At 48.0% G+C, this 19,210-nt stretch overlaps 1 long non-coding RNA gene across 1 annotated transcript; it reads left to right on the top strand.

Moving 5' to 3' along the window:
* Positions 1-949: 949 nt before the first annotated feature.
* Positions 950-13,306, top strand: LOC146207071 (uncharacterized). The gene is made up of 4 exons (XR_014705409.1): positions 950-1,084; positions 2,448-2,573; positions 11,660-11,793; positions 13,113-13,306. It is a non-coding gene; the product is annotated as an uncharacterized LOC146207071 (long non-coding RNA).
* The last annotated feature ends 5,904 nt before the right edge of the window (positions 13,307-19,210 follow it).

Below are 19,210 nucleotides of genomic sequence, written 5' to 3'. Positions count from 1 at the left end.
GTTAAATGTCAAATGCTATCACTGATATAAATATTGCAGCACCCCTCGCCATAGGAGCGATCAGAAGCTGTACAAGCATCATCGCTGCTGCCAAGCAAGCTCGTGCCAGGACTGAGTACAAGATTTATGCCGTGTTTACTATTATTATTATTTTTTTTTGCTGCTGTAATGATGTCTATACGTGAAAATTGATGATTGAGTGATGCGGTATGCTGGCAAGGTAAGTGAGCCAGTGCGTTCATTTTGTGGATTTTGGAATTATATATGTGATGCACACAGATCTGAGCCGTTTCACATTTATTTTGCTCTGTGCGCTTGCTTTCTGGGCAAGCAGTTGTATTTTCATCGTGCGGATTATTTCCTGGTGCTTACATGCTCATGAAGTGTTCAGCTAACTTGTTTCAAGCTTTAAAAATTTACAACGGGTTCTATAAGCTTCCCAGACGGCCACTGACGTCCGACGGACAACCGAACTCGGCCGCAACTCGGCGGCCGATTTCGGACGTCCGCCGGAATTCCGGCGTACGTACGAAAGCGGATGGTCGAATCCGTTCGCCCAGCGGACAGCCGCCGTACGTCCGCCACTGGATTTGCTTTTACACAGCTATGATATAGTTTGTAGTCGTCGTGCTCGTCTGAACTGCATATAGTAATGCCGTCAAGTCTGCATTATATGATGCCAGAGCGAATAGATGCGATAGAAAGCGTTTCCATTAAACAGTTTTTTTTTAATTTTGCGCATGTTTCATCGTTGAATTCTTCCATCAAAAATTTTTTATTAAACGTTAAATGGCCATTAAACATTTTTCTATCATGATGCTTCGGTGAAATTTTAATCAGTGGCTGAATAGACGCAGCAAGCAGCAAGCTCAAAAAGAACGAAACCGAACCTATCCTCAAAAATATCTGAAATGAGCCAATCCAATCCACCTGACAAGTTGAAGTATAGTCACGGAAGATCGCTTCACGTTTCCGTGTTCTGCATTTTCTGCGCAGTTACAAATACCTACGGCTGTAACGCACTGCTAGCATTGTTTTTGCTGTGGCTTGGTGCGGCTGGCACACTTTGTTCCACGATTCCAAAGTAAGTATTTCACCGAACTTTTGTTTCTTTAGTGGAACTTTTCGATGCACCGATGGTGCTGAGCTTTTGGGTAAGGAAACAGCTCTGTACAGCAGCCGAACGGTCGAGTGTTTTAGGCGAGACTGACAGGATGGCTCCGCGCCGACTAACTAAAGTGCAGCCTCAAGTCTGAGGGCCATCTTTCTCGGCATTACTGGACGCTGCGCCAGTAAGCCGCGCCACTTCTCTGTCTCTGATAAAGGAGTGCCTGCCTGAGCTTTAAAGGAGTTAATTTGTTAACCATGCGCAACGTGCTGAGTTGTAAAAACTATACGAGAAAACTTTTGCACTCGAGCCTATCGTGCGACATGCCTACACTTGTGAAAACGTCGCGAGATTTTTTTTTTTTTTTTTAAATGGACAGCCGCTGATCTTTCTCTCTTGAGCTTTACGGCAACTACAGTTTCTAGAAGGAACGGCTGTGGCTGCTAAACTAAAGGATTAGTACTCTCCTTCAGCTTTGACAAACCAGGACAGCACCTTGCGCATGTTGGTTATGCATGTGGGACCGAACCGCGCAGAACAACCGGACAAGGAGATGAGAGAAAAAAAAGTCAGCACTTGTCTTTTTCTTGCCCCTTTGTTCTGCGCTGTTCTGGCACGAATTTGACATACCGCCGCCGCGATACAGTTGGGCTGTGAGCTCTGGTGCCTGCAACGCCTTCTTTTATGCAAAACAGGCATACTGGGAGGCCATGCAAGCCGCGGCCTCTATTTAAAAAAAAAAAAAAAAAACCCGAGCTGAGCAAAAGTGAGATGAAAACAAAATTGTTGTTGCCTTGTCCTTACAGATATTCAAAGGCTCCTCAGAACTTCACTGCATTATTGACAGCGAGATAATGCCAAAGCTACACTAGAGCCATGCAGCACATTATAGTGCATGATACTGAGCTTGTCTCGCACTGAAAGCTCTTACCATGTTCTTAGATTATCATATTAAAGTAGCTTTAAACCCATGCTTGTTAATACAGTGATAGCCATAAATTGAATCTAGGGCATCATGCTCACATACAAGGCTTCTGATAACCGCTGGTCACATGATGTGGGCTATAGCAGAAACCTGTACCTGGTCATCTTACAAGCATTTGTGCAATTGATGCTTTTAATGTGTTGTAAAAGTTTTTGTGTTCTGTTTCTGTATGGGAATGCTTTCCTTATTCAAGGCTAACATTTGGCTTGCTACAGCAAAACCTGCACCTAGTCATCTTAAAAACAGCACCGCAGTTGGTGCTTTTAGTGTGTTGTAAAAGTATTTGTGTTCTGCTTCTGTATGGCAATGCTTTTCTCGTTGAAGACTAGCATGAGGCTTCCAAAAATTTTTCAGATGCCATTTGCTGTAGCCGATTTCGTAGGCCAACAGGAAGCAGCACTTTGAGCATGGAAAGCTGTCATCCACGGGGAAAAAACAGCAACATCTTTTTGCATTCTCATTTCTTTGGTATGGCTAAAAGTGAGTATTGTATCATTATCTATATTATTAATATTGAATCATGATTGTCAGTGTTGAAGTTGTTTGAGCGTGATGATTTTAAACACACAGGACATCCCTTCGACATTAAGGTTTTAGCTTGTTTACATGTAGGATGTAGAACTGGTTTACACAAACTTTATGCAGCAAATTCTTTTTACATTGTCCACCATGTTACTTTTTGTCATTGTCCATTGAAGTAAATAACCAGTATTTTACGTTTACACAGTCGTCCACTCTTAGCTTGAATGGGAATGTGTGGCATGCAGTTTGCAAAATAGCAATGCATCCGTCACAGCCATGCATCAAGGCTAAGTGGCTTGTGCGTAGAGGGACCAGCCGCTCCAGCTTCACGTCATCTGCCTCTTTGCTCCGGTGTGCAGATGTGCATTGAGGCAAAGTGGTTTATGTGTAGAGAAACCAGGAGCTTCTTTGTCACATCTGGCTGTTTGTCACGGTGTGCAGATGCGCATCGAGGCAAAATGGCTGATGTGTAGAGGGACCAGGAGCTGCTGCTTAACGTCGTTCGCCTCTTTACTACAGTGCACAGCCGTGCATTGATGCTAAGTGGCTTGTGCATGGAGGGCCCAGGAGCTGCAGCTTCACGTCTGCCTCTTCACTCAGGTACGTAGGTGCGTATTGAGGCAAAATGGCTTATGCATAGAGGGACCAGGAGCTGCTGTGTGGCGTAGTCTGTATATTTGCTATGGTGCGTATCGAAGTACAATGGGGGGCTCATGTGTAAAGTACCATGAGCTGCTGCGTCATGTCGTCTGCCTCTTTACTATGGTGCGCAGGCATGCATCAAGGCAAAGTGGCTTATGCGTAGAAGGACCAGGAGCTGTTGCTTCACATCTGCTATGATGCGCAGCTGCGTATTGTGGGTGGTGGTGGAAAACATTTCCATCAGATACAAATACAGGAGGTTACTCACTAGCTGACCCTGAGGGGGCCTGTCCTGACAAAAACAAGGGGTCCCTAGTTTGGGACCCCAGGGGTGGTAGAGGGACTAGAGGCTCGTACTTCACGCTGTCTGCCTCTTCGCTACGGTGTGCGGCTGCGATGGATGCAGTGGCATCTCAAAAAGTGCATGCCACGCACTCGCATGTTCAGCCTGAGTGGACGACTGTGTACCTGCTATAACTCTGTTATTCATAGAATAAACCTAGGCCAAGTTGGATAAATTATAGCTCACCTAATATGTGGTCAGCAAAGAAAAGCCACTCCAGAAAATCTGATGCATTTACTGTCATAGGATTCTTATTCATATACATGCTACTGACAAGTCAGATTCTTCACCCTCAGAAATGCCAGAAAAACAACCAAGGGTGCGTCTGTAATAGTCTAGCTTGCTCTTTCTCTGCAGGCTTGAGTCAGATGTGTGTTCCATTGCTGTGGGTGGGACAGGTGTGAATCTTTGATTTTAAGCTTGCATTTTAAGTATGTTATTGTAGTTTAAAAGCAAAACGGTACTAATAATCGTAGCCCCCCGTGGCCTTTATCCCCTTTTAATAGTGTTGCTAGATACTGAATTATTAGTTTACTCTGCACTGTTTCTGTCTATTTAATGTGCGGAGATGTACATATATTTATATGACTTAGAGTTGTCGACTTTGCACTTAGAAACATTGTAGCGTTATCTGATGTGTTGCTTTCATTTCTTTAATGATTTCTGTAAGGGATCGGTGGGTATGCTAGGCACAATTATTAGTCTGCTCTTTTTGGGTCACCTGTTCAATGCCCAGCTGCGGCCGTCTCCCACTTGCCCTCGGACAGGAGGCGGAGAGACGCGCACAGAGAGGCAGCTACAGCAGCTACGGTGCTTAACGGAAACGTAGGCAGAGAGGGAAAGAAGTCCCCTCTTCCGAGGACTTTGCTGTCGCACTCGAAGACGCAGGGACAGGCAGTTTGTTCTCGTTGCTGTGTCATGTAGGGGGCTCATGTTTATTTAAGGAGCTTTACAAACAGTATACAACTAAGGGGTCCTTAGTACGCTGACTGGACCCATCACCCGTAGGCAGCACAGCTTTGAAACGAGCACCTCTTTTGGAAGAACTGCTTATCGTTCAAAGAAAAAACACTGTCAGGTTGAAGGGTGTAAGGCCCTCTTCCTTGTTGGGGAGCCCATAAAAGTGACAATTATTCAGTGTAGGCGCGCTGAGTGGGGTCTCGTTGAGGATTCCAACCCTGGATGTCAACAATGGTGGGAGATGGCGGCGTTGAAAAAGGGCAAGTGTTTAACAGTGACGGTATGATGCGGAGCGGGAGGATGTGGGTTGGCTCTTCTGATGTGGTCTGCAATGGAGCTCACTCGGACGCCAATAATTGCAATAATTGCCCTGTAAAAGGAGCCGCCAAGGGTGCAAGCTTTGGGCAATGGTTGCGCACGTGGGACACCGTTTTGATGGGTTCTAATTTTTTTTCTTTTTTTATTTCCTAGGGGAGAGAGTTTGGCATGTGACCTAGTGAGCCAATCATTTCGAGGTCCATTCTCTAAATTCCGTTTGTTGTGAAACGAATTTGTTGTCCCTTTTGCATTGCTTGTATTAGGGAGAGGGTGAAGAACCTTATGAAAGTGGAAAGACATGCCAAAATGTTTGTTAGCCAGTCATGTGTGAGTTCGTTGTCATTGGGGATAAGAAATGTTGGCGGAGTCCCGAAGTTAATGAAACAGCCCCGCGGCCTGGAGAACTCTCAGTGTGCAAGTTGTTGTGGCCAGATGCAGTAAATTCACTATTTTCATTTCTATATAACATGCCTTTCTGAAGATGGTGAGCTCTTTTGTCCAATCCTGTAAGAAAGCAGCAAAGCGCTCCCAAATCTTCCATAAAACTGTGTGATATCTTTAATGCTAACTGCGGCTTGGTGTCACTCAAAACATGTAGTTGAGGTAGATTTCTCCCCCCCCCCCCCCTCTTTTTGTTCGTTCAAATGAGGACCAGCGGACACTAACTCTTGCTTTTGTAATGCCCTAGGTCCCGCCTTAAGGCAGTACTCCAATGTCAATACCATTTTTATAGCTATGGCTGTCCAGCAGCACTAATGTCTTTTATACACTTCTTTTACTAATCTCTTACCCAAATGGTGGCTTATACTGCGGGGGCGAAAGTCTCTGGAGAGTATGTCTGGAGATTTTGGACTAGAATCGCGATGTAAACGAATTGTGACCTTATTTCTCTTGCACACATGAAAGAACTAACGTTCAACTTTCACATCGACAAGTATGGTTCGAGTTTCCTGTGATGTGAAAGTTATGTGCTTTGATTGCAGTTTGTGTAGTCCACACACTTTTGTCCCCGATATTACATAGGGGCAAATTAGGCGCCTTTACAGGGGCAGTTTCGTTACCTTCCCCATAAAAAAGCTACAGTGTTTCTTGTGAACAGCTGGCTGCATTTATAAAGACCATTATTTTTTTGTAATTTGTTGTATGTATGTATTGCCACCTGGTGTCCCCATGTTCTTGCTGCGCCTGAAAGAAGAGGACACTGAAGTTGACTCTCGCGTGCTGTGGGCCGAACTTCGCCTGCTGGTACAGCTTCGTCCCGGCGTTTTAGTCAAGTCTAGCCCTGTTGTCCGTGACATATTTTGGGGGAGGTGCGGGGTATATACTGGGATCGATACCCTGCGCCGACACCAAAATCCCGACACCGAAGGCCGACAGCAAGCACTTCGGCCTTCGGTACCAGCTGCTAACCCGCCATCCATTTCCACCGAGGCCTGTCGGCCAACGTATGCGGAAATCTTGCGACGTCCCCCGACTGATTTCACGCAATTACTGCCACCCGACCAAGGCTCACTTTATTCAGCCCACCCCGAGCCGTACATCGACAACCGCCGACCACCCCAGCGAAAGGCAGACCTGTGGCGTGCCCCAAATCGGCAGCGCCTGTGCTTCCACTGCGGAGAAGCTGGTCACCTGTATCGCCAGTGCCCATATCGACAACTGGGACTGAAGGGTTTCCCCATCGACATGCGTAAGCGTAACCCTCCTTTAGGCCAACGACCCCGGGATATTGAGGACTACGTAGCCCAGCAGCGCATGGCGCCAACTTTTAGACGACAGTCACGATCTCCGTCTCCACACCGACTATCCTCGCAGCCCAGCTCATCCGGGATGGCGCAGCGACGGTCGCCTAGTCCGAGCCGGGAAAACTAAAGACAGCGACCTCAGGGGGCGAGGCCGCTTCAAATCGACGCGACGAAGACCCCCCGACAACGCGACCTGTGAGTGACCGCGACTTGACGGCCCCGACGACAGTTCGTACACGTGAAGACAGACTCTCGCTGGATATACCTGTGCTCCTCGACGGCTATAAGGTTAGCGCATTGGTAGACACTGGTGCTGATTTTTCGATTTTAAGCGGGAAGCTAGCGGCGCTTCTAAAGAAAGTGATGACGCCATGGTCTGGCACGCAGATTCGAACCGCTGGCGGACATGTCGTAACTCCGAGCGGTCAGTGCACGGCGAGAGTCCAAATTCGCAACTCCACGTTTGTTGTCAGCTGCCTTGTGATACCTGACTGCTCCCGCGACTGTATCCTTGGTGTCGATTTTCTCCGGGAGTATGGGGCCATTATCGATCTCCGGAAGCGCACCGTGACCTTTTCGACCGAGAAAGCTGATGATACTGACACCGCAGACCGCCAAAGCTGTGCCCCTCTTCGAATTTCTGCCGAGAGCGTTTCTATTCCGCCACGTTCTAGTGTTTTTGTGACTGTTAACTGCGATGAACTACGTGACGGAACGGCGGTCGCTGAGGGCAACCAGTCCCTTTTGCTCACCCACGGCGTCACCTCGGCGCGGAGTCTCATCCATCTGCGTAACGGCCGATCTAAACTTCTGGTGACTAACTTTACGAACGAACCCCGCCATCTTTTCCGCGCTACTGCAATCGCATTCGCCGACGCCTTAGCGGACGTTTCTGAATGTTTTACGTTCGGAGAAGTTGAAAATGTCCGCCCATCCCTTGATCGTCTGGATATTAGTACAGATCTCTCGGAAACACAGCAGCACGATCTGCGTTCTCTCCTTCTAAAATACAGTGCTTGTTTCGCGACATCATCGAAAATTCGGCAAAGGCCTCTTGTGAAGCACCGCATAATTACTCCCGACGATGCCCGCCCTATACTCCAGCAGCCGTACCGCATCTCAACGACGGAACGTGAAGCGATTCAGACACAGGTTCAGGAGATGCTTCGGGATGGTGTCATCCAACCCTCCAACAGTCCGTGGTCGTCCCCTGTCGTGCTGGTGAAAAAAAAGGATGGTACCCTTCGCTTCTGTGTTGATTATCGAAAGTTGAACGACATCACTAAAAAAGACGTCTACCTGCTGCCCCGTATCGACGATTCGCTCGACAAGCTTCGCCGTGCCCAGTACTTCTCCTCCATTGACTTGAAGAGCGGGTACTGGCAGATTGAGGTCGATGAGCGGGACCGCGAAAAAACAGCTTTTGTCACCCCAGATGGACTGTATGAGTTTAAAGTGCTGCCATTCGGCCTATGTTCAGCGCCGGCTACTTTTCAGCGCATGATGGACACCGTTCTCGCCGGCCTCAAATGGCAAATCTGTTTAGTTTATCTCGACGACGTTGTCGTGTTCTCTGAAACCTTTGGAGAACACCTCGAACGCCTTCGCGCAGTATTAGACGCCCTCCGGTCAGCTGACTTGACGCTCAAGCCCGAGAAGTGCCACTTTGGCTATAAAGAGTTGAAGTTTCTCGGTCATCTTGTGAGTGCCGCAGGCGTTAGGCCAGACCCCGACAAAACTGCCGCTGTCGCCAAATTTCCCGTTCCTGCCACGAAGAGGAGTTTAAAACGTTTCCTGAGTTTGTGTGCGTACTACCGCCGCTTCATCGCTGACTTTTCCAAGATAGCCGCACCCCTGACCCGCCTCACGCGGGATGATACACAGTTCGTGTGGGCTGCCGAGCAGCAGGAGGCTTTTGCGGAGCTGCGCAGACGACTGCAAACTACCCCTGTTCTTGCGCACTTTGATGAAGACGCTGCCACCGAAGTCCACACCGCCGCCAGCAACATCGGCCTTGGCGCTGTACTCGTACAACACCAAGCTGGCGTCGAAAGGGTCATTGCGTATGCCAGCCGCACGCTCTCCCGCGCTGAAACAAATTATTCCACTACGGAAAAGGAATGCCTCGCGGTTGTGTGGGCAACTATGAAATTTATGCCTTACCTCTATGGCCGTGCGTTTAAAGTCGTTACTGACCACCATTCTTTGTGTTGGCTGGCCAATCTCCGTGACCCATCGGGGCGCCTAGCACGATGGAGCCTTCGCCTCCAAGAATTTGATTACTCCATTGTGTACCAATCTGGTCAGAAGCACGAAGATGCTGACGCGCTCTCCCGGGCACCCATCGGATTTGTCGATAACGTCACGGATGACAGAGGGTTTCTTGGACTAGTGAATGCCTCAGACATAATGACCCGACAGCGAGCTGACCCAGAACTTCGACCTGTCATTGACCACCTGGAGGGTCGCGCTGCTGACGTCCCCCGTCAGTTTGGAAGGCACCTGTCTGCATTCTGTCTTCGGAATGGCGTTTTATTCAAGAAAAACTCCAGCACTGTTGATTGAGCGCACCTCCTTGTCGTGCCGGCCGACCTTCGCGACGATATCCTTTTTGCTTGCCACGATGAGCCCACATCCGGCCACTTGGGCTTTGCACGCACACTCGCTCGAGTTCGTCAAGCCTATTATTGGCCTAAACTTTCTGACGCTGTCCATCGCTACGTCAGAGGCTGCCGCGAGTGTCAGCGTCGAAAGGTGCCTCCTCTCAAGCCCGCGGGTTTGCTCCAACCTATTATTCCACCTCGGTCGCCGTTTGACCAAGTCGGCATCGACCTACTGGGCCCATTTCCGCTGTCATCGATGGGTAACAAATGGATTATAGTCGCGACTGACTATCTCACACGTTATGCGGAAACCAAGGCAGTGCAGCGGGGCACATCAATTGAGATCGCCCAATTCTTTATGCAGCAAATCGTGTTGCGTCATGGTGCACCGTCCCTAGTCGTAACCGATCGAGGCACCGCATTTGCGGCACAGCTCATGCATGACGTGCTCGAGCTTAGTCATACCAGCCACCGAAAAACTACTGCATATCACCCGCAGACGAATGGCCTCACGGAAAGACTCAACAAAACCATCGCCGACATGATTGCAATGTACATAGACTCGCAGCACAAAAACTGGGATGAAATTCTCCCCTACATCACGTATGCCTACAACACGGCCACCCAAGAGACGACGCGTTTTACACCATTTCGCCTAGTCTACGGACGTGACGTTCAGACGATGTTGGATGCCATGCTTCCGAGCTGCACAGATGATCATCCACTCACGCCAGACGCCGAACAGTTTGCTCAGCGCGCTGAGGAAGCACGTCAGCTTGCCCGCATTCACATTCAACAACAGCAGGGCACGGATGCACGCCGCTACAACCTCCGTCATCGACACGTCGCATACCATCCTGGAGAGAAAGTTTGGGTGTGGACCCCGGTGCGTCGGCCCGGCTTGTGTGATAAACTGATTTCCCGTTACTTCGGACCTTGCGACGTTCTGCGCCGAGTCACGGAAGTGACTTACGAAGTTCGTCCAGTGGGTACTGTGCAGCCCTCGCGTCGGCAACCACGCTCCGAGGTCGTGCACGTTGTCCGCATGAAGCCCTATTTCACGCGGTAGTGCGCTATGCGCTTGTTTCGTTGTCGCGTAGGGCACCTTACCCCGCCTCCGTTATCTATGCTGTCAATGTGCTGGTCTTTCGTTTCGCTTACATTGGCCATCGCTCGCGCTCCGTCCCTTATTTCGTTTTAAGAGGGGGAGTAATGCCACCTGGTGTCCCCATGTTCTTGCTGCGCCTGAAAGAAGAGGACACTGAAGTTGACTCTCGCGTGCTGTGTGCCGAACTTCGCCTGCTGGTACAGCTTCGTCCCGGCGTTTTAGTCAAGTCTAGCCCTGTTGTCCGTGACAGTATGTATAACTTTATCAGGGAGCCGGCAACGACGGGTTAAAGCGTCGTGACGCTGGCCAAGCGTCTACCCGGGGTTAATGCGTAGTTGAGAAATCCATGACATACATGCACAGCTGGTTGCCAGAATTATGCAACCATATTTCAGTAACTAACATCCATGCTGCATGCTGCCGGTAATACATCAGGAGCTTGTGGTTGTCAGCTTTTTGTGTTTTGTGTAACTATAAGCCTTGCTATTGTAATGTCACATATCGCGCTGTGGGTAAACAAATAACTTTTAACTCTTGTAGAAGCATGAACACTGCGCAATCACTGCGGCGGGCTATGCTTCCACATTGGGCTTTAGCCACATGTCAAATGTCTATCTTTATTCTGCTGCAGCAGCTTGCATGTTATCAGATAAGTTACTTCGTCGCAGCTGCTCTAAGGAGACGCTTTCTAAACGCTTGTAGCCTAGATGTTGATGTCGATATACCCCTGACACGCCCAGGGAATGTCTTCGGTAGAGGGTACATGGAAACCAGCGAAATGTGCAGCTTACAGAACAAAAAGGTAACAATTTTAAATGATGTTATTATTGATCACTTCTTTTCAGAGCAGGAACAATGACTTTAGAAATCTGCCTGTTAAACCGCTCAAAATGCAGGTTTCTGCCGCCAATGTGTACCTGTGTAATACTGCAATGCTCTGGCTGTGCTTTATATTCATATACAACATCCTTTATGCTTAGTTTCTCTGCATGTGCACTCCATGTCTTGGGCATTGCTGAGGGCGCATAGCAGCAAGCATAACACGCCATGTTTGGTCAGAGTGGCATGTTCAAAGAGACGACATAAAAACATTAAAATACTGAATGCCAGGTTCTGGTCAAACTACGTTTGTATCTTGTTATTCTGCATGGGTTTTGCTGCAGTTATATGACCTTTCTATATAGTATGTGACAGTTCTGAATGGAGATGCATGCGTACAGTGCCATCTGGAAAAAGCAATTGAGAGAAACTGGCAGTTGCCCTTGGAGATGTGTAATCAATGTTCAGCACAGATAACTTGAATTTCATTTTCCCTTCTATTGCAGGAGGAGCCCAACCTGCTCTTTCCATCTTAGGCCTGAAAGACCAGCAACAGCTGATCGAGCAAATGCACAGGATAGTAACTGCTCCTGGAATCCCGGCCTGCGTAGGCCGCCCACAGAGATCTCCGAAATATTAGGTTTCAATAAATACCATTTCCTCCACCACCTCCCCAAGGGAAGAGCTGTCACGGCCAAGGATAATTTAAAAAAATTATTCAAGTAGATTCTTAATACTCCAGTTGGCCTGCATTTTACCATGCCATTCCTTAACATCGATATTTTTTTAGTGTAGACTATTTATGCATGCAGTTTTTGCACAAAAGCAAAAAAAATGCTTTTTTTACAACCTCGCATGCTGGTATGCCTATGCACTTCACATGTTTTCAGGAATGGTGCATTTGTGTAAAGCTCAGCTAGCATATGTGCCTCTTTGATGGAAGTTTTAATTGCACACTGCTGTTCAGTGCTTTGTGTGTGAAAGTAAAGCAAACAGGATACTTGAACCTGTTGCATATTCTATTGTCTGCTTTACTCTCTCGACAAAGGCATTGAGCATTAGTATGTGACTGAAATTTCCATGGCACATGCTTGCTGAGCTTTACACAAATGTTATTGGCAAATTTTTACACCAATAGCGGGCCCTGGAAGCAAGTTCCGGGAAACGTCCGAATGTCCGCCTCCGGCTGTCCATCGGCCGTCCGTGGGACGCGATCCGGATCCACGAGCGATAGTCCGACGGACGTCCGCTGTACGTATATCGAACATAACCGGACTTCCGTCGGATGTCCGAAGGTCCGAAAACGGACGTCCGTCGGTCGGCCGTCGGACGTCTATGGCCGTCTGGGCTTCTAAGAGTTGGGCTGTCTAAATAGCAGTCTTGGCTGATGAGACGATTTTTAAAATAATGCTCGGTTAAATAACGAAAATAAGTCAGATGACTTATCGTTAAATATCCGGTCGCTTTTGCTGTAAAAGTTCCATCCAGTTTGAGAAAATTAAGCTGTATTCTACGGAATAAACTTATTGTAGGTTTTATGTAAATATCGCGGAAACTGTTCTGCCGCGTTGGAATCCCTCATACGCGCTCTATGACAAGCGCGGACACTTGGTTTTGCTAGAATTATTAAATTGCAGCATTAGCATGCAAGAACGCGCTTCGGGAGGATAAGGTTTGAGTGCGCTACGGTTGCAAATTGCAACATCATGACTCCAGCAAAACAAAGTGATCGCGCCTTTCTCGCGGATTCACGGATCCTGATTACCTATTGCGGCTTTGCGCTAATGCGTTTTCAGTAGGGTCGCATGAAGTCAAGCGCATAAAATATATTGATGTGATAGTGCAGTTGGTGGCAGTGAGCAGACATTATTTTTTCTACCTTTCCACCCTATATTTGCCTGCAATGTAAAAGTCTAGGCGCAAAGGAAATATTTAATTAAAACACTTGTCTTCATACAGCTGACCAAGATGGAACCTGCCGCAGATCCGACCAGTCGCAGACATCAAGTGATCGACAGGCTGCCAAAAGAAGGAGACCAAGCCTCAAGCCCATCTTCCATATGTGGCACACGCGCAGTCATATATCCACGCTTATTAAAAAGCAAATCGCGAGCTTTTTCTGAACGCTGTTGACAAATAAATTTTTCACCAAATACTGCAGCTTTTGTTTCTTCATGGCATCAGAAAAGCTACTGCTTTTCTTGATGCATTTGTATGTGCTACCCCGTTATATATGCATGAGCCACGATATATTAAATGCATGGCATGATACCTGCACGAGGGGCGATGCCGGCCACTAACCGACGTCGGGAGACAACCGGCCGACGTACGGTCTTTCGTCAACAAAATGCTAGGGCAGACGAGCGGCCGACCATTCAGTAACGCTGGCAGACGGCAGGCCCACGAGCGGCAGGTGGTCGGTCACGTCAGGGCAAAATGTCGGGCCGTAGTCGATTGCCGCAAATCGGCCGACGTTAGGTCAGTGTCAATCCCCGACGCGGGCCCTCATTCGGGTGCCGAAGGTCGGCCGGCCACTTTTTGGTCGGCGAGAAAGGTCGGCCCTACCTTTTGCCACACACTTTTTTTTGCTTGGGACAAAACCTTCGAGAAAGAAATCTGCGTTCTTGTACCTCAATCAGGGTTGAGAATGCGCACGGCAGATGTGCGCCTCAGCATAGCAGTCAGGCAGCGGTTAGTTGCCGACGGCGGATGTTTTCGTGGAGGTCTCCATAGCCGTGGCCGATTTTTCTTTTTTTTTTTTTTTTTTTTGAACACGAGGAGCGTCCATGCCACGAGCTGCTGCTGCACGAGGTCCTGGAAGCACGTGGGGAGAGATAAGCGACACAGCACTTATAAATAAGCAAAATGCGAGACAATTTTGCGCAATTTATACTTACCTTGACGGTGCTTGCGATCTCCCGCAGGTCGATCGCCATTATCAACGTCATTCCGCCCAACGTACAGCACGGATCGGCGTGCTGAAAGCGCATTCACGTAAACGCGCAGGCCCGCCATCGTCGAGCACCTCGGTGCCCGAACGCGCCGGTGCCGTTCAGCAGATCCACGAACCGAATGCCGGATGATGATGATGATGATTTATTGACTCTACTACAGTGAACTAGAATTCTAGTTCACTGTAACTCTACCCTTCGTATCGGGCGGGCACCATGTTGGCGCCGCAGTCGTAAAAAAAAAATTCATAAACAATACAAAGTACTGTAGACACAACACCACACTTAACTCATACACACAAAAAATAAAAAAAAAATACAGCTTGCGTATTGCTGTCCACCACTCCGTGAGTCTCCTTTTGGACGCCTGCACGAAGGGAGTTCTGTTCGCGTCACTCTCGCCACCACCCGGAGGACAGTCCGGCGGGTCAAAATCGAGCGCCTGCGCGAGTGTAGCGCCCTCTGGGAGCAATGTTTTGAGGCATGCGCACCGCAGCACTACGTGCTCCATCGTCTCGGATTCGGCACCGCACAGCCGACACAATGTGTATGTAATAGTCTCATCGTACCGGCTACGGTGGGCAAGCGTTTTAAGGGCTCCTGCTCTTGCTTCAAAGAGCAGAGCACTGCCGACGCTGTTGTCGTATCGATGCTCCTGAGCTTAAAACCCCTCTATCTGGAAAGTAGCGAAACTCTCCTCCCTTCGGCTGCTTTCCTCCTCAATTCTCCTCTGATTTCACTCTCCCACCGGCGGGAGCGCTGCGCACGGCACGCTGAACCTGCCTGCGCTCGAGGGGCGCCACGGAAGGGTCAATGATAGTGAATGGCGGGGGCTTTTTGTGCTGCCTTTTAAAGCGTTCTTTTAAATCTGCTTTGCACAGGTAACTACTAATCGATTTGAAAATGTTATGTTTGGTTTTAGCGGCACATATTGTTCGCAATAACAAAGAAGGAAGGAGAAGAAATGCTCAAAACGGCAAGAAATGTTTGCACTCAGCATCGCGCTCGGGTACTCTGAAGCATCAAGAACGGGAAATAAACTGAGCAGGCAATTATGGTGTCATCTGTGTTTGGTGACAGATAGATGACCCTGAATGAGAGCCAATGGCCCCTTCAGAAATCTTCTGCATCTTTGCGCGTGAGCGGCAAACCGGCGAATTCTAACATCGATCGCTTCTGGCTAACCTATAATCAAAAGCGTCCATTGCTGTATGCTTTCATTTTCAGATCACATAAACGATGAAGCAGTGTTCCTACAGCTGCTAATCAGAGGCAGTTTAGGTGAAAAAAAGTGGCTTTTATTTCTTCGCAAAATCAATTGATCGGCAAAGTGACTCAGGCAAAATAGGGTCTTATTTTATTGTCACAATACTGGTTTGCTTTAAAGGTCGTAAGATGTGTTGCATACAAAACACACAGTTCCAAATACAGAAGAAATGTAGCGATAAACACTGTTGCACATTGGAACCAAGTAGCATCTTTGATTTTACTGACACAGCACTGGTCGCTTTGAAAAGGGTCCTAAGACTGGCGCAGGCACAATAATTGAAAACACACATTTTCAAATAAAAATAAATGCACAGAAAAACACTATTAGACAATTGGAATATGCTGAGAAACCTTAACGAAGTGAAAAGATATGAAAACGAAGTGCAAGCAAATAATTTTCCTAGAAACATTTTTCACACACGCTACAATCCAATTTTAATTTTGATGATTATAAGCTTCAGATATGCACGAGAATATCTTTAAAAAATGCAAGAAGTTACCAGAAATTTTGAACAATTTACAGATTCATTCAGGCGACAGGCAAAATATTAATTGTATGCATATTTTCAAACCACAACTTTCACAAATGTTTCAAATTAATAAAACATGAAATTACGAATGCATACTGTCACCGAATCTGAGCTGCAGCGACCCGCATACCTACGCTTTTGCTACCGCATTTACTACTAGTCACTGGAGATATTTTGGAGGCTTCATCTCGGACAAAAATCTGGATCCGTACTTTCACGAAAACACTCACAATCTCTTTTACAACATCGTGGCAGGCTGGGAAGAAAGATACCAATGAAATGCTATCTTTTATCCGGGCCTGCAGTTGTGCAGTGCTGATTGAATTTTTGAGGAGACCCTCTCTGTTACTGCGGAAAAAGTTCTCAGCAATTTTTACAGTTTCGGTTACGGCTGGCGATGGGTTCGTCAGTGACATGTGAGACTGAAAAGTTCTTCAACTCAACCTTGCCGGTGCCGTGTTGGTAATCAGCGAAGCGCGGCAGTCGTTCTGTTCTACTATTCTATGTTCTGTTTCTGTTCTACTTGAACACTGAAACGCGCAGCAGCACGGCATCGTGTGCACGAAACTGCACGCGCGCAAGCCACAGGAACGGTACGGCTAGGGTCCCTAGAAATATTGCTAGTCTGTCGTCCGCCGGCCGCGGCGGGGGCTGCCGCTGAATGATCGCCGCGGTGGCGCTGCGGTGAACCGGAGTGCGCCACTGCTGACGGAGCAGACGACGCGCGCGCCCGTGCGCTTCGAAATGCATTCGCTGCATGCTCATTGTCAGGTGCCTTGTACATGCGATGCCGCTCTTTAGTCTTTGATTTCAGTTTAGTCGTAATATTGAATTTGCAGCGGAGTTGTTGGCATAACCACGGATGCGACTTTTTTTTTTTTTTTTTTTTGTGAGCGAAGTTTTGCGCGCATGCCCCTGAGCCGATGTAGAAACGAAGCTGCTTTTTATACCCTATTATCCTGCTGAAGCTATCGCCGTGCCATATTGTAATGAAGACTTCTGAGGATTTTGTGCAAACAATTGCGCTTGCATGGAGAACTATACTAGACGCACATTCTAGGCTCCAAGAACCATGTGTGCGAGCAACAGAGCGCTGTCGCCGGCGTTTTCATTCACGCTATAGTTTCATCTTAACTTCTTCGGACGTTTAGCTAAGTTATAACACGTACGTAGAACTAGAAACTTTCGGATGCATGCACAATTAAAGCACGCAAGATGGGAACCCGAGCCCTTCAAATCGCACCGCGCTTCAGGCAAACTGCTGATAGGCATTCTTTGGTACTTAGGAAGCCTAGTAGCCACTCATCAGAGTATGCCATCACTTTTGTTGACTTGCGTTTAGCAACCTCTAAAACATATTTTAACAGCCAGCTGTCCTCTGGCTTACAATACCAATACAATACAATACAAACTCTGTCCTTGAAGGTGTTCATTTTCATTTTTCATTTCACCGAGAGCTTTTACCAGCTTTGCCACCTTGTCCTTCGTACGACAAACTGCTCGAGGCATAGAAGTCTGTTTCTTAATTTTTTCTTCTTCTTGACAGGGTGTTCTGAGTTAACTTTCGCAAGTATTTGCAGGATGTTGCATCAGAAATAATGGTACAGTTCGTCGCAAATTAAGCAACGCCCATTGTAGGTGGGAAAGGTCTTTTGTAATAGGCTTCAATCCGCTGCCAGGACACAAGCTGAGTTTCGCAATGTCCTGAATAAGATTAATTACCTCTTCTGTCGACTTTACAGCTATCTCCTTGACTTTGTTTCCTCGAATGCACACAGCAGCATTCATGGCAGCTTCACCACTGCGATGGAACAGAACTCGCCGATGGCAATTGCCTCCGGAGATTCGTCCTCGCTTGAGTGGCACTATGCGAATGTTCATTGTTCAACATCAGAAAGATCGACATTTGTCCCCAGTGGCGGTGGCATGCAGCTTTCTGCATTCCTGGAGCAGGCTCACGTCACACGATCCACCACCGCTGTATTCTTCAACTGGCTCCACTGATGCTTCAGGATCAGTGCACTTTTTTTTCTTTCTCCGCAGGTCTCCCTGCTGACTGTTTTTGCTCGTACAAGTTGCGCTCCTTTCTCTTGAGAGGCAGGGGCTTCAACAAGTATTTTGGAGTGTCAGGAAACAGCGCTGAGATGGCATCCTTCGTGAGTTGCGTAACATCCCGTGGAATCTCAATTACCTTTACCTGTCTTAAAACTTCGCTCAATAAAGCAGGATTTGAAGTGTCGCTCACGAACGTCGACACTATAGCTTATTCGTGTTACAGTAATGTGAAGGCAACCCCGATCCGGATCATCCGATATTTATATATACCGATATTTATATCAACGTCCAGGATTTCCTGTCTGCAACTCACAAAATAATGAGGAAGATATTCACCACTTGTGGGTTTGCCCGCCACTGAAGCCGACAATATCGGCACCTGACGGCAGTGGGCCTTTCACCGAGCAACCCATCTTCGTACATTGCTTGCACGCAAGGGCCTTATCATCGTTCTCTCTTGAATTTTGTTAGAACACAGCCAGTCTATTTTCTTTCATTTATTACGCCTTTTAATTTTCGTTTTGCATATTCCTTTATGCCCTAGCTGAGACAATAAACAATGTTATTGCCTTTGCAGCCGCGCTTGATGTTGCGCTCCCACTCTTGCCTCTTCCCTGCGTCTTTCGGTGTCCTGAAGAGAGAACATCTCACCTTGCACGAGCGCTACCCGGTCTTGCACCCGGGCAAGAAACACGTGCTATCACGCTTACCCCGTTTTCTGGACATGACGCGATCACATATCCATAAAAAAGGCACACTTGCACACATGCTAGCTAATTTGCGCGCATTCCGGCTCGCGAGCGAAAAAAGTGCACGTGGTGCACGAGCCTTGTCACGGCACCAACGGATCAGCGCGGCGCAGATTCGCAGTACGGCACAACCGCCACGTACAGCACCACGTACACAACGCGACCACGCTCCGAATGCGTACAGCGCCCCCTGCGCTTTCATCCGGGAAGCGGCCAACCGGTTCCATAGGGAACCCCGCTCGGACGGCAGACTAGCAAATACTTCTAGGGACTCTAGTACGGCGAGGCAGTTTAATGGCGGCAGCGAGAAAATAAAAAACAAGCAAAACAAGATTTTGCGCGCGTTGATGACGTATGGTGACGTGTTTGTCACGTCAGGGGGCCCGGCAGCCAACGACGAACCAGAAAACCCGCCCTCACTCTCTCTCTGGAGAGGGGAGCGTAGAGGGGCGAGGAGGAAAGCGCCGGGAGAGGGAAACGGCGGCAAAGATCTTACAATTTCG

Source organism: Amblyomma maculatum, chromosome 1 (assembly GCF_055883805.1).
Source record: "Amblyomma maculatum isolate TAMU_Amacu chromosome 1, ASM5588380v1, whole genome shotgun sequence".
Lineage (NCBI taxonomy): Eukaryota > Metazoa > Arthropoda > Arachnida > Ixodida > Ixodidae > Amblyomma > Amblyomma maculatum.
This window is presented reverse-complemented; position numbering and strand designations above follow the sequence as displayed.